Here is a 14,041-nt window from a genome sequence, read left to right as displayed (position 1 = left end):
GTAATCGGGCAAAGAATTAGAGTTTATTATTCAGTTTCTTTTTTTAATCATTTAATCTTCCACAGTCCTTTCAACATGAAGGCTCATCATCTTGATTTGACACCTCCAAGAGCTATGCTATTAGAAGTAATAATTAATGTGGGCTTTTTGAACATGCATTCATGCTATCTCTACTGCAGAAAACTTGTAATTTAAAGAAGTGAAATTATCCTTGATTCACTGCACCCAAATAAGTATTCCTCATGCATCACCTGCTTCTACCAGTAAGAAAAGCTTTACACACTCCTTGACATGAAGCAATGAATTGCAAATTAGAAGCAGAATGTTTTCCTGCTTTTATATTAACATTCCTGTTAGTAAAAGATTTAAGGTTTTGGTAACTCCACTGTAAAGGGCCTAGGATCCAGACACACAGTGGTTGCATTGACACAAAGGGTGTTCTAGTAACACCAAAGATTAAAGCACTTTTGTCAGCTCTGAATGATTTTCCATCCGTCCCCTTTCAGACCATCATGAATTGTGACTTATCCAAGCTTATCCATTACTTCTGCCATGAATATTGACTAAAGTTATTCTATTACAGCTGATCCCTTACAATTTCCACAAGTGACCCTTACTGAGTATAAAGAGCTTTGGGACCCAGTGGACATTAAAAGCTATATACACAAAATTACTCTGCTTGCTAGTTTTGTAAGATCACCTTCCTGACTGAGCATGGCAAGTCATGAGCACTTTAAATATTCATACCTCATCTTTTAACTCTCATGTTTTATAAAAAGTAGTTTTACTTTAAGTAGGCATTTTTATATCAACTCAAATATTGTTTCAAACAAATAATTCACAATTAAACAACTGAGAAAGTCAGCAAAACAGTTAATGACCATAGAAGTAGTGAATGCTAAGTACAGCCATTTTGTTTTCTTATTTTAAGGCACAAGCAGTAAGGCCATGTAATCACTTATGTTCACAGTAGCCTTCTGATCATTACTGTAACTGAATGCTCATACTGTATTTATTTATTTATTGATTTATTTAATTCTCTTTATTGTTTTATAAGGTCAATAACAGCAAATACCAACAAACAAACAAACATGAACAAGCTACATAAAAAACTATGTACATACATTGCCCAAAAAAAAAAAAATTAAGGAAAGGAAAAAAATGAACAAGGGGTGAGACAGTAGTCATGAAGTCATTTCAAAATATGTTCAAATAACATTCTCCAATATTCTTTAAGATATGGTTTCTGGTTAATGTTGTGAAGCAAGTATCTATGTGCTTTAAGGTGTTTAATAGCCAGTGTCTTAAACCCTTCCCATGATAATATGTGCCTATTTTTCCAGTTCAGTGAAATATAATATTTAACTAACATAAACCATACCGTATTTAATTTATTTTTCTCCTTCACATGATTATGTCACATAAATTAGTAATGAAGACTGGCTTCATTAACTTTCTGCCATTCAGTAGTAAAATATTTTCTTAACTCAAACACACTACACACTTTTCAGCTTCAACTTTGTCAGGAGTACAGTTGTAATAACTGTATTGTAAAGCTACCACACAAAGTAACTTTTTTGTGTAAACACAAATGACTCTACGAAAGTAACCACAAAGCCTCACAAAACTGCTGCTTACAGATGGTGAATCAGGTACAATCCTGACTTCAAATTGTCTAAAGCAAGACTTCCGTTTTCTTTTCACAGTCTAACTAGATTATCCAGGTCACAAATGGAGACCTTAAAGTCAAAGTTGAATTTTCCTATTTTTTGTATTTTTTAAATAAATTTCTAAACCAGGTAAGCTCACTGGACACAACTGTCCCTTTTCAGGAGCGACCTCTGAGCACTGTCTGGTTAACTGACTTGCACAGAGTCAACCAGTAAGCAAAGAGGCAGAAGAAATCAAGTCCTGTACCATTTAGTTCTGTTATGCAGTTTAACAGTTCAGGGCCTTAATCCTTTATGTTAACAGTCAGGTATTGCTGTAGCATACCTAACCTCTAAAAAGAGTATTTTACATGAATTAGCCAGGAAGGCACGAGTTAAAATGAGTTCAGTTATACATACCACAAATGGATGCTGTAAACTACATGAGCTAACTGAAGAAAAACAAATATAACAGGATGACAAGGGTTGGCACAGATCTGATGTTGTCATGAACATACTAAGCTGGAAACAGTTCATGTTTATGTACAATGAATCTGTAGAATTCATGGCAGAAATGCCTTCAGTAAAAAAAAAGTCCATTCACAGATATGTGGCTGTAAGACAATTAACAGTAAATGCAGCAAATGGCACTGTATTACTTTTGGAAAGCACAGTTCTGATTCAGTGGGTGGCAAACAAGTTACAAGCAACAAAACCTCAGAATCCAACAACAGTACAGCAATACAAATTTGAACAAAAAAGGTTAATGTGCAGGACTTGAGACAGACTCAAGAGGCTGTTAGAAGAGACATAGTGCTAGCAGCGCAGTAGGCAGCATACTTGCTTTCGGGGTAAAAGGCTGTGGGGGTTCTACTCCCATGCCATGTAGATAGATTGAAGATACTGTGGTGCACATTAAGAGGGGGGTGGGGCGTGTTGTCTTGGATGAGATGCCTAGTAATTATCCTATATCACTAGGTGGGTTGCAAATTGACTCACAGATAGAACTCACAGTGTGAAAGTAGCAGACTCCAAATCAGAATGCCAACCAGTCACGAGTGGAGTCCCACAGGGATCGGTCCTGGGTCCTCTCCTGTTTGGCATCTACTTCTCAGAAGTCGAGGCCAACACGGAGGGACTCTGGCTGACTAAGTTCGCCGACGATTGCAAGCTAAGAGCCATTATTAACTGCAAGTGATGTAGACATCCTAGAGAAAGGCATCATTGAGACCAACGACTGGTGTCAAAACCATGGCCTTAAGCTTAATGCCAAAAAATGCATCATCATTCCCTTTGGGAAAAACGCAGTTCCCACTAATTACCACATTGATGGTAGTCCACTGAACACAGAAGGCATTATAAGAGATCGGGGACACAGGTTGACAGCAGCCTCTCCTTCGATCACCACACTGCCTCTGTGGTCAGGAAGCCCTTCTATGTGGCACATCTCATTACCAAGGGTTTTGCATCCAGGAAGAAAGAGGTCATCGCCTCTCTCTCTACTCTTCCCTCATTAGACCAATCATCGAGTATAATGCCCTATTTGGCATGTACTTCACTAAACACCTGCAATAGCTGGAAAGGCCACAAAAGTACCTCACGAAGAGGATCCTAGGCCTTAAACACATGTCCTACACTGGACAGACTCAAAAAACTCCAGCTTTTCTCTGTCGCATATCGTCTATTAAGAGGCGATCTCTGCTTGACTTACAAATCCACATCTGACCCAGCCCTGTTAGAAATGCTACACCTAAAGAAATCTCAATCCCTCCGCACCACACGCTCCAGGGACCTCAACCTCATTACCACAATCAACAGAACATGCTGGAGGGGCAGGTTCGTAACCCAGAGATTGCTCATGCTCTGGAACAGACTTCCTATACATGTCAAGCACAGCACCTCACTGGCCCTTTTCAAGAGAAACCTTGATGAGTGGATGGGAAATAGAAAGTTCACCCCGGGGATCACTCCAGTGGGTCTACTTGATAGAGGCACCAGGAACTAATGGTGGCATGATGCCAAGGCACTTCTATGGGCTAGGCTTGTAAAGGCTGCAGAGCCATTGGCCTAGTACACACCTATGGAGGGATAGGAAATTAAATGACAAGACTGGATGATACAGACACAGGAAGTAACTGCTACAACTCAACACCACCTAAATAGGGAATGCAGTTTTGTAACATTTGGAAAAAAGAGGAGATCACCTTTACAGAGTCTTCTTTAAATCACCCATGATGAAGTTACATTTTTAATGAGAGTGGTCTTAAGAATAGCTGCTTTCTAAGTAATCATCTTTTATAAGAACCAAAAGAATGATCAAAAGAAAAGTACAGTTTTGTACCTACCATAAATGTAGATGTTCAAGTGCTAATACAGCTGCAGTAATCATAGATGGGTTCTCTGCCGTCAGGCGGGTCCTCGGTCGGCCGAATTCCAAAGTCTAGGTCCGGCGTTGGTTGTCGTCACTTTCTTTCCTGACATCAGTGTGACGGGTATGTAAGACACAGCCGACGCCATATTCTTCAGTCTTTCTTGCCCCAGATGTCAGGTGCCCCCAGAAGGAAGGCAATACATAAATTATATATATAAATATAGTCAAGCAATGCAATATAATCAAAAATCAGTAGTTGCAAGCAAATACACCATAGAAGGATAACCCAAATTAGGTTGTATGAGGAGGTGTTAACCACTGGGCTTTTACCAAGAGGGGAAGGAGGGAGGGAAACCTGTACTGCAGCTGTATTAGCACTCGAGCATCTACATTTATGGTAGGTACAAAACTGTAGTATGTTCATCGTGCATACAGCTGCACTCATAACAGATGGGTAGAATCCCAAAGCTACGCACAGGGTGGTAGGCACTAGGTGGAACTGGGAGCAGCCAGAATGCCCTGCAACACAGCAGAGGCAAAGCCTGCTCTAGTTTTGGAATATAAAGGCAGGTGGTAGTGTTTTGTGAAGGTATGCACAGAACTCCAAGTGGCTGCCTCCAAAATATCCTTGGTAGGGACTCCTCTGAGGAAGGCTGTAGAGGTAGCTGTGGCCCTTGTGGAGTGGGATCTGATGCCTGTAGGCACAGGTTTGCCATGAAAGGAGTAACAAAACCGTATGCAATGGCCTATCCATTTTGAAATTGTCTGTTTGGAAATTGGCTTCCCTTGAGCTCCTACAGCATAGGACACAAAAAGTTGTTCTGATTTCCTGAAGGGCTGTGTTCTGTCCAAATAGTAACGTAGCTGTCTATGGATGTCTAAGGAATGTAGCAGCCTTTCCCCCTTGTTTTGAGGATTGGGGTAAAAGTTAGGTAAGTGTATGGCCTGATTTAAAGCTACCCTGGATACCACCTTAGGCATAAATGAAGGGTTGGTTCGTAGGAAAACCCTGTCCTGATGGAAGATGAGAAAGGGCTGCACAGCCATGAGGGCTTGTAGTTCCGAAACCCTACGAGCTGAGGTAATGGCCAGAAGGAAGGCTGTTTTCCAGGACAAATATTGCAAATCTGTAGAGGCAGCTGGTTCAAAGGGAGGTAATGTTCATTTTTCTAGAATGTAGTTAAGATCCCAGGCTGGGATTGGTTGTTTCCTTGGAGGTCTTATATTCTTAGCTCCTCTGAGGAACTGTCTTAAAAGTGGGTGAGAGAATAAGGGTGGATCAGTGTTGTATTCTGCAGAAATGGCTGAGGCATGAATTTTGATGGAGGAAAATGAAAGTCCACTGTTCAACAGCTCAGCTAGATACTGTAATATCTGAGGCAAATTCAGTTTTCTAGGATCCTGGCCTTTTTTCTTATTCCAAGCGCAAAAACGTTTCCACTTTGCGGAGTAAGCCTTTCTAGTAGCACCTCTTTGGAGAGTAGGGTCTGTTGTGGTGTTAAGGAATTTTCCATGCAGCCAGATTGAGAGTTTTCAGCTGACTGTGAAGAGTTTTGTAGTTGTGCTGAGTCAGTAGAAGAGGCATTAGAGGTAGGGTCCAGGGAGGAGTATGTGTTACGCTCCTCCGGAGTGGGTACCAGTGTTGTCTTGGCCAGTCTGGAGCAATCAGTATCATCTTCGGTCTGTCTGCTCTTGCTTTCAAGAGCACCTTGGGCAGAAGAGGCAAAGGTGGGAAAGCGTAAGCTGTCCATGTTGCCCAACTGAAAGAAAGGGCGTCCACTCTCCAGGCCTTTGGATGAAAGGTCCCTGAACAGAACTTTTCCAATTGATGGTTCCTGTGGGAGGCGAAGAGATCTATGTCTGGTCTTCCCCACGCTTGGATTATCTTTGTAAACACTTGAGGATGTAACTTCCATTCGTGTGGATCTGTCATATTTCTGCTTAGATTGTCTGCCAGCGTGTTTTCCAGTCCTGGCAAGTACTGTGCTTGAAGTTCGATTTGCCATTCCAGAGCCAAGTTCCAAAGCGACATGGCTAGCCTGCACAGGGGGTATGAATGTGTTCCACCTTGTTTGTTTATATACCACATTACTGTGGTGTTGTCTGTTCTTATCAATAATTGCCCTGGATGCAGGAGATCCTTGAAAATTGTAATCGCATTTATCACTGCTAGCATTTCTTTTTGATTGATGTGAAGGTGCTTTTCCTTTTGGGACCATTTGCCCTGAATGCACCTGTCTGTCATGTGCGCCCCCAGGCGTAGTCTGAGGCGTCTGTTGTGATGACTTGATTTGCTTGAGGCTTGCAGAATGGAAGACCTGTGTTTGTTTGGCATGCTTGGGCCCACCATAGAAATTCCTTTTGCAAACATGGAATTATTGGTATTATTGTTTCCAAACTGTGGCTGTGTTGAGACCATAGGTTTTTTAGGTACCATTGAAGTTTCCTCATATGCAACTTTGCACATGGGATTAGAAGAATGCAAGATGCCATGAAGCCCAGAGCCTGCAGGATTTTCCTTGCAGTGAGCCTGGTACAATTTGCTAGTATTTTGAAGTAATGAGTTAGTTGCCCTTGTTTTTCTGGCGGATAAGCCATCTGGGTGTTTGTGTCCAAGTTGGCACCCAGGAAAGTTATTTTCTGAGATGGTGTTAGCCTGGATTTTTCCTTGTTGACTGTGTATCCCAGAGAATTCAATAACCGTGTTACATAAGCCAGATGTTCCAGAAGTAGGTGCTTGTTGTCCGCTTGGATCAGGCAGTCGTCCAGATAAGGGTAAATTTGTATCCCTTGAAGTCTGCAGTAGGCAATTACTGATGCCAGGCATTTCGTGAATACTCTGGGCGCAGTAGATAAGCCAAAGGGCAATGCAGAGAATTGATAGTGGATTGAACCTGCAAGAAATCTGAGGTATCTTCTGCAAATTTGTCTGATTGGGACATGCAGGTATGCCTCCTTGAGGTCCAACGTTACCAGCCAAAACTCCTTGCCCAGCATGGGAAGAAGCTGCTGTAATGTGAGCATCTTGAATTTTGGTACGAGTAGAAATGTGTTTAGGATGGATAAGTCCAAAATGGGTCTCCAGTCGGTTTCTTTCCTTGGTACCAGAAAAAGTCTGGAATAAAAACCTTGACCTTGCTCGTGAGTAGGTACCTCTTGAATAGCTTTCATGGCCATAAGCTTTGAAATTTGTATTTGAGCCTCTGCCCTTTGATTGTGTGGCAGGTTCGGCATGCCTCTCATTTTTGGAAGAGTGTGAAAGTGAAATCTGTAGCCTCTGTTTATAATGTCCAGGATCCATTTGTCTGTTGTAATAATATGCCAATTTCTTGTAAATAATGCCAGCTTTCCTCCCAAGGGTGTGCCAGCTGAGACCTGCTTGGCATGGAAAGGGGGAAGTCATTGGGTTTGTTTCCTGTATTGCTGTGCACTGTCTTGTGGCTGGAGTTTGCCATTGTCTGCCTCTATATGATCCTTGAGGTTGTCCTCTGCCCCTTGTGCGCCTGTATCTACCTCTTTGTGGCTTGTCCATGGCTGGAAAGGACCAGTTCTTTGCAGGCCAATTTCTGCTAAAACGTGGTGGTTGAACTTGTAGAAAAGCTTTGACAGTTTGCATAGATTTAGCTTTTTCTTCCATTTTCCGTAGCATCTCCTCAGCATTAGTACCAAATAGTACATCCTTTTGTAAAGGAGCATCTAATAGCTTAGCTTTAACATGGTCAGGCAAGGTTTGTTCTCTAAGCCAGGCATGTCTACGAATGACTGATCCTGTCACAGCAGCTCTACTTGAGGCCTCTAGGGCATCATAGCCACATTGTAAGGTGTGTTTACCCACTTGTTCTGCACTATGCATCATATCCTGCAACTCCTTCAAATCTGGTTGTTCAGGTTGAGACATTTTATTTCTTAATTGTGATAACAGAAACTGCTGATATTTAAGCATATGGAACTGACAATTTAAGGCCCTCATGGCTAGAGTGGCAGAGGTATATACCTTTTTTCCCCACCTTTCTAAGGATCTAGACTCTCTTTCGGAAGGTAGTGGATTCTTAGCAGTAGAGGCCTTCATTCCCTTGGGGCCTTGAGAAATGGTTTCAGGGTCAGCATTAGGGCTCTTGTAGAGAAATTGGTGAGAGGTAGGAACTCTGTAGTACCTATCAGGCTTGACTGGGGCAGGAGGCAGGGAATCCGGGTTTAGGCAAGCCTCCGAGTAAACATCATCAAGTATGTCCAAGACAGGAGGTATCGCCAGAGGTCTGTGCTGAGGTAACAAAAGAAATTCCCTAAGTCTTTTCTTGGAATCAGAAAAGTCTTGGCCTTCCCAATGGAAGTGTTTCCTCAAGGTGTGCAAGGTTTCCCCAAAAGAGAAATCCTCTGGGGGAGATACAGAAGGAATGGACTGCTCAGCATCCGAATCTTCAAAAGGGGAGTACGAGTGTTCCTCTTCATCAGAATGTTCTGAAAGAATGGATTCCTGGTCAGAAGAGGGAGAAGCTTCCTCCACTCGGGGTCTCTTGTCTGGAGGGGGCTGGGAACCCCTGATAAGAGTAATTAAATCCTCAGCCATTTTTAGCATCTGCTTTTTAGGCATGGGGCCTGGAGATGGGCCCTGTGCAACAGGCCTCTTGGGATGCATGGCTGATTTGGACTTAGTAAAGGCCTTAATGGAGAAGGAAGATGAGGGTCTAAAAACACCTTGGGTGGAAGTGGACCTATCCACATTAGGAGGCTCAACACTCACAGTGGCTTTGGTGGTTGTAGTCTGGGTATGGGCCGAGGAACCTGCGGTCTCGGGTACAGAGGACACTGCCAAAGAAGTGTCGTCGGTAGTCAGGAGCTGCGTAGGCGCCTCACTGAGAACCGGACCACGTGTAGCCGGTTTTGGCGTGGTGTTGGTGGAGACCGCGGGCCTCGCGTGTCGGTCTTTGTCCTTGCGTTTTTTGGACAAAACGGTAGTCGGAGTATCCGACGACATTTTATAATCAAAGGTTTTACCAAAAAAGTGCTGGGCGAACTCCGCCCGATGCTTAATAGTGCGTTTATTGAAAGTAGCACAAAAGTGACAGGCCGAGACGTCGTGGTCTGGGCCTAAACAAGGTATGCAGAGGGAATGGAAATCCTTATGCGGTATTTGCTTCCCACAAGAAATACAATTGTTAACTTTGTCTGACATCGGTCTGAGGCACGAAAAGTTTCCCCAACGGGGTACTTAGCTTTAAAGAAGACTTCGGTTTCCAATTATTCATAATTTCAGGAGCTGGCCGACCGGCACTTGCGAACTGCTTCTGCTTCAGGCACCGCGCGGCAAAAAAGACTGAAGAATATAGCGTCGGCTGTGTCTTATATACCCCTGTCACACTGATGTCAGGAAAGAAAGCGACGACAACCGACGCCGGACCTAGACTTTGGAATTCGGCCGACCGAGGACCCGCCTGACGGCAGAGAACCCATCTGTGATTACTGCAGCTGTATGCACGATGAACATCAGCAACAAGCAGAGAGTTTGGTACACAGTTGGGGAAAAAATGTTACTCCAGGGGGGCAGACTGCAGCCATCCTACTGACAGGATGGATATTAATCCCCCAACCATAGTCAATATAAACTGACAAGGTTGAATACAACGAGACACTGGCAGAAAAAATATTATACAAGCTTAACAGACAAACACATACTCATCATTCAAAGAATAAATGCCGAGTGCTTTTGGGATAAAAGGCTGTATCTGATATAAACTACGGCAGATTGGAGAAAGACAAAAAATATATTCTAGTGAAATCTCTGTAATGTGAAATGGCAGGGATTAATGAACACAATTTTGCTGCTAGTAAAGACTCTGAATTGTACTGCTGCATATGAGGTTGCATGAATGAGAGTAAGTGAGATAAAAGAATGTTATCACAGCCAGGACTGCTACCTCTAAAATGAGAAGAGCTGAGGCACAGGGACTTCTCAAACAAATCCAATCATCAACAGTAACAGATTTAATTTATGGAACTACTAATTTAAAAATCCATAGCATCCTGCAATCTAAAATGGCATTCACACATTACACTATGACAAGCACAAATTAAAACAAAAGAATCATAAGAAGCTATTTCACACAAGTATATAGACTTGCTTTGGGGAAGGCCACTTAACAGTAAAATGTAAATTTGGCTGGAATCAAAAGTAATCTGGGGTAACTCCACCAGAGAAGTGGTTACTTATATTATCCACTGAATCACAGACATGCCATACCTGGTCCTTCCTCTAGACTGAGCTTCACACTTGCAAAGATTTATAAAAGTGCAGGCAATAGTCCATATTGCTGCCTCTAGAATGCTTTAAGTACACCCATTTCTAAAATATGTTGAAGGCATTGCAGTTGCTCTACTGAAATTAGCTCATACAGGACCCTGCAATGTTGTGCTACATTTATATAAAAAAGCAATATAATGGGTCAGCCATGTAGACAAGCCCTGGGATTCAGGAAGGCTTACTGAACTGGGACAGCCTTTATCCTGAAAGTTTCTAAACCTTGGAAAAAAAAAAAAAAAAATCAAACAATGGCTTTGCTCTGGCACTGGTCAAAGCAGAGACAGTAGTCTTGGCAAAGCTGCATGCAAATGCAGCCATCCAGGGGAGCAACTGAAGCAAATTAACCATGTCCTCTGCCTCAGAATACCACTGTAGAGCAAATCAGAGGATACCTCTTCCATGTTATTTTCTCAAAAGGAGAAAGTCTATGCCATCTTTTCAGAGCATATACCCATTCAACCCCCATGGAATGTTCATGGTTCAAACAGTGATTACACATGCAATAATGTCCGTCAGTGTGCGTGTTACCCATGTTCCTAGTTGGGAACGGGTTGTTTTGAGACAGGTCTGCTTTTCTTCTGTGAAAGCTACCATCACTTTCTCTGTTTTAGAATGGGTTGTCTCGTCTAAAAAGTACCTAATTTGCCTGTGTATATCTAGGGAATTAAAGATTTGTTCTGCCCTGTCCTGTGGATTTGGGAAAAAGACTGTCAGGTGGATAACCTGGTTTAGGGTAAGGTCTGATACCACCTTAGGTATGAAAGATGTGTATGTTCTAAGGGTTACCCCACCCCTGTGAAAGACAGTGAAAGGCTCTTTACACGAGTGCTTGCAGCTCTGAGATCCTCATCACTGAGGTGACAGCTACAAGGAAAGTGATTTCTAAGTGAGCACCTTTAGAGAGCCAGTGACAGTTAGTACAAAGATGAGGAAGGTGAGTTTCTCTGGAGCATAATTTCAAGTGAAGGACCCCTTTTAAGAGGAGTTTCATGTGGCGGTGTGAAGTCAGGGTGAGATGGCAGATGTATCCACTTAATTCTGGTGTAGGAAAGTCGGTGTCTAAACAAGCTTGTGAGGTACACCAAGACTGAACTGATGCCTGCCTGAGAAGGGATGGTGCTCTTGCTGTGATACCAGATGGAAAATCTCTTCCATTTTGCTAAGTATGATGTTCTGGTATTAGGTTTCCTTACCTCCTTTAAAATGGGAAGCACATATAACATTTCTTAGTGTCAAAACCTAATCCTCCAGGCTGTTAATGTGTGTGTGTGTGACTAGGTGTGGATGGAAAAACAGATCCCTTGGCTTGACTAATCAGATCTACTTCCTGTGGTAGGATAGGGAATCAGCCCTCAATGCGGGCTAAGAGAAGGGAGAATCAGTGTTGCCTCAGCCAGAAGGATGCTACTAGGATCATGCAAGGTCTTCTCTGCCCTGACTTTTACCAGTACCCTGAGAATATAAAGGAAGGGAGGAATGCATAATGAAAGATAAAGTGTCTATTTACTGAGTCTGTGCCTGAGAGTTCTGGAGCAGAACGCTTGTCATTGTCTGTTTTGATGAGAAGCGAACAGGTCTACTGAGGGGACCTTTCCCCACTGTAATTTTTGATGCTGAAGACAAAGATGTTCCTGGACCTATTCATTGGGGTCTACATGACCCCTGCTTAGAGGACCTGCCAGGGTACTATTCTGATCTGGAATACAAAATACTTGGACAGTCAGTCTTAGTTCTTGAGCCAGCATCCAAATCTTCGTTGTGAGACTGCACAAAGGGTACGACAGGTTACCACATTGCTTGCTTATACACCACATCACTGTGGTGTTGTCTATCCATACCTGCACGGTCCCTGAGCTTAAATTTTGCTGAAAGGCCTTTACGGACAGGTAAACTGCAGTAACTCCTTCTAATTTATATGTAGTCTGTCTCTGTTGTTGTGTCCAGATGCTCTGACTTTCATGGAACTTAGGTCAGCCCTCCAAGCTATGTCTGAAGTGTCTTTGGTGATGGTGTTGTCTGGATCTAGTGAAGAGAAATTCACCCCTGGGCTCTACACTATGGTGTTCCAGCTTCTCCTTTAGGCATATAAGGAGGGAGAATAGGGTATCCAGGGATTGGAAATGCTGTTACCAAGCATTTTTTTTTTAGGAACCATTGAACTTTTCTCATGTGTAACTTTGCAAGTGGGAATGCAGAATGCACTCTAAACCAAAATCCTTCCAAATTCCCTTGCTGAGATGTGTTGTTTTGGTAACAGGCTGGTCAGGTAGTTTATCAGGAAAAATATCCTGTCCTGGGGAAGGAAGGCTTTTTGTTAGGCAGCATATATGAGGACTACCAGGAAGAGGATCCTTGTTTGAGGCAGAGTTTGTGACTTGTGGAGATTAAGACCTACCTTCTGAAAGAACTCTATGGTGATCTACAAGGTGTCCAGGGTCTCTGCTGTGGACTTTCCCTGAATGAGGCAGTCATCTAAGTATTGTCAAATATGAACTCCCAGATTTCTGCAATGTGCTATCAGAGGAGTTAAGCATTTTGTGAGGACTCTGGAAGCAGTGGACAGCCCAAATGGCAAAGCACAAAACTGGAAATGAAAGCCTGCTGCTACAGATCTTGGGTATTTCCTCTGACTGTCTGCTGTGGGGACATGAAGGTAAGCATCCTTTAGGTCTAGCGTGACCACGGAGGCATCATGGAAGATCATGAGAATTATTTTTTGTAAAGTAAGCATTTTAAATTTTGGGACAGTGAGAAACCTGTTCAGTTTTGAAAGGTCCAAGATGGGTCCCCAGGTGCCTTCCTTTCTTGAAATTAAAGAAAGATCCTAGAGTAGAAGCCTTTTCCATCTTGACTTGGAAGAGCAGGCTGAATGGATCCCTAGTGAAGTAGTTCCCCAAGGACAGGTGTTGAGAGGTTCTCCTGTTTCTTTGGTGGTCTTGGGATGCCTAAGAATGGTGGGATTTCTCTGAACTGGCTGTAGTACCCCCTTTCTAGGACTCTGAGGCCCATGGGTCCCTGGTAATGGTTTTCAATTGACTTAGGAAGGAGAACAGTCTACCAGCTACAGGTTTGAAAGGAATGGTGGGTTGGGGGTAGCAGAGGCTGGAGGTGAAAACAGTTACAGTTGGTCTGTATGTTGGGTGGGCTTTCTAGAACTCCCTGTTCTCTGCAATTACTGTGGTTGCCATTTCTTGGACTGTCTGGGTCTCTCACCATGGGGAGGCCTCCCTTTTCTTATACAGGGGGAAAAGGACAAATTTTTGAGGGGTAATTCCTATTGTATCTTGGTGTCCGAGACAGATAAAACTTCTTCACAGTTATTTGCTTTCTTGTTCAGCTGTAGACTCGAAAAGGAATTCTTTGTCTAACAGAGCAGCCGGTAGTTCAGCCTTGACTTGATCTAATGGACTGGACACTAAGTCATGCATGCCTACGGATGACAGAACCTGTGGCAGATGCTCTGCATGATGCATTCCAGGCATCATAACCACACTTTAGGGAGTGCCTGGTGACTTATAAAGCTTCTCCTGCTATCTCTTGAATTTTCTGTGATAAGGTTCTGTCCACAACAGACTCCATCTCAGATAATATTTTGTCTTGTAGAGATTCAAAGTACTTTAGCATATGGAATTGTCAATTCAATGCTTTCACTGCCAGGGTGACAGAGGTTTAAGCTTTTCCCCAATACCAGTCTAATAGTCTACCTTCTCCATCACTAGGTAG

At 43.0% G+C, this 14,041-nt stretch overlaps 1 protein-coding gene across 3 annotated transcripts in view; it reads right to left on the bottom strand.

Moving 5' to 3' along the window:
• TRIM44 (tripartite motif containing 44) overlaps positions 1–14,041 on the bottom strand; it is a 1,245,326-nt gene that overhangs the window by 643,202 nt on the left and 588,083 nt on the right. The gene's annotated exons all lie outside the window — the stretch shown is intronic.

Source organism: Protopterus annectens, chromosome 9.part0, assembly GCF_019279795.1.
Source record: "Protopterus annectens isolate FY-2018-M chromosome 9.part0, PAN1.0, whole genome shotgun sequence".
Classification (NCBI taxonomy): domain Eukaryota; kingdom Metazoa; phylum Chordata; order Ceratodontiformes; family Protopteridae; genus Protopterus; species Protopterus annectens.
This window is presented reverse-complemented; position numbering and strand designations above follow the sequence as displayed.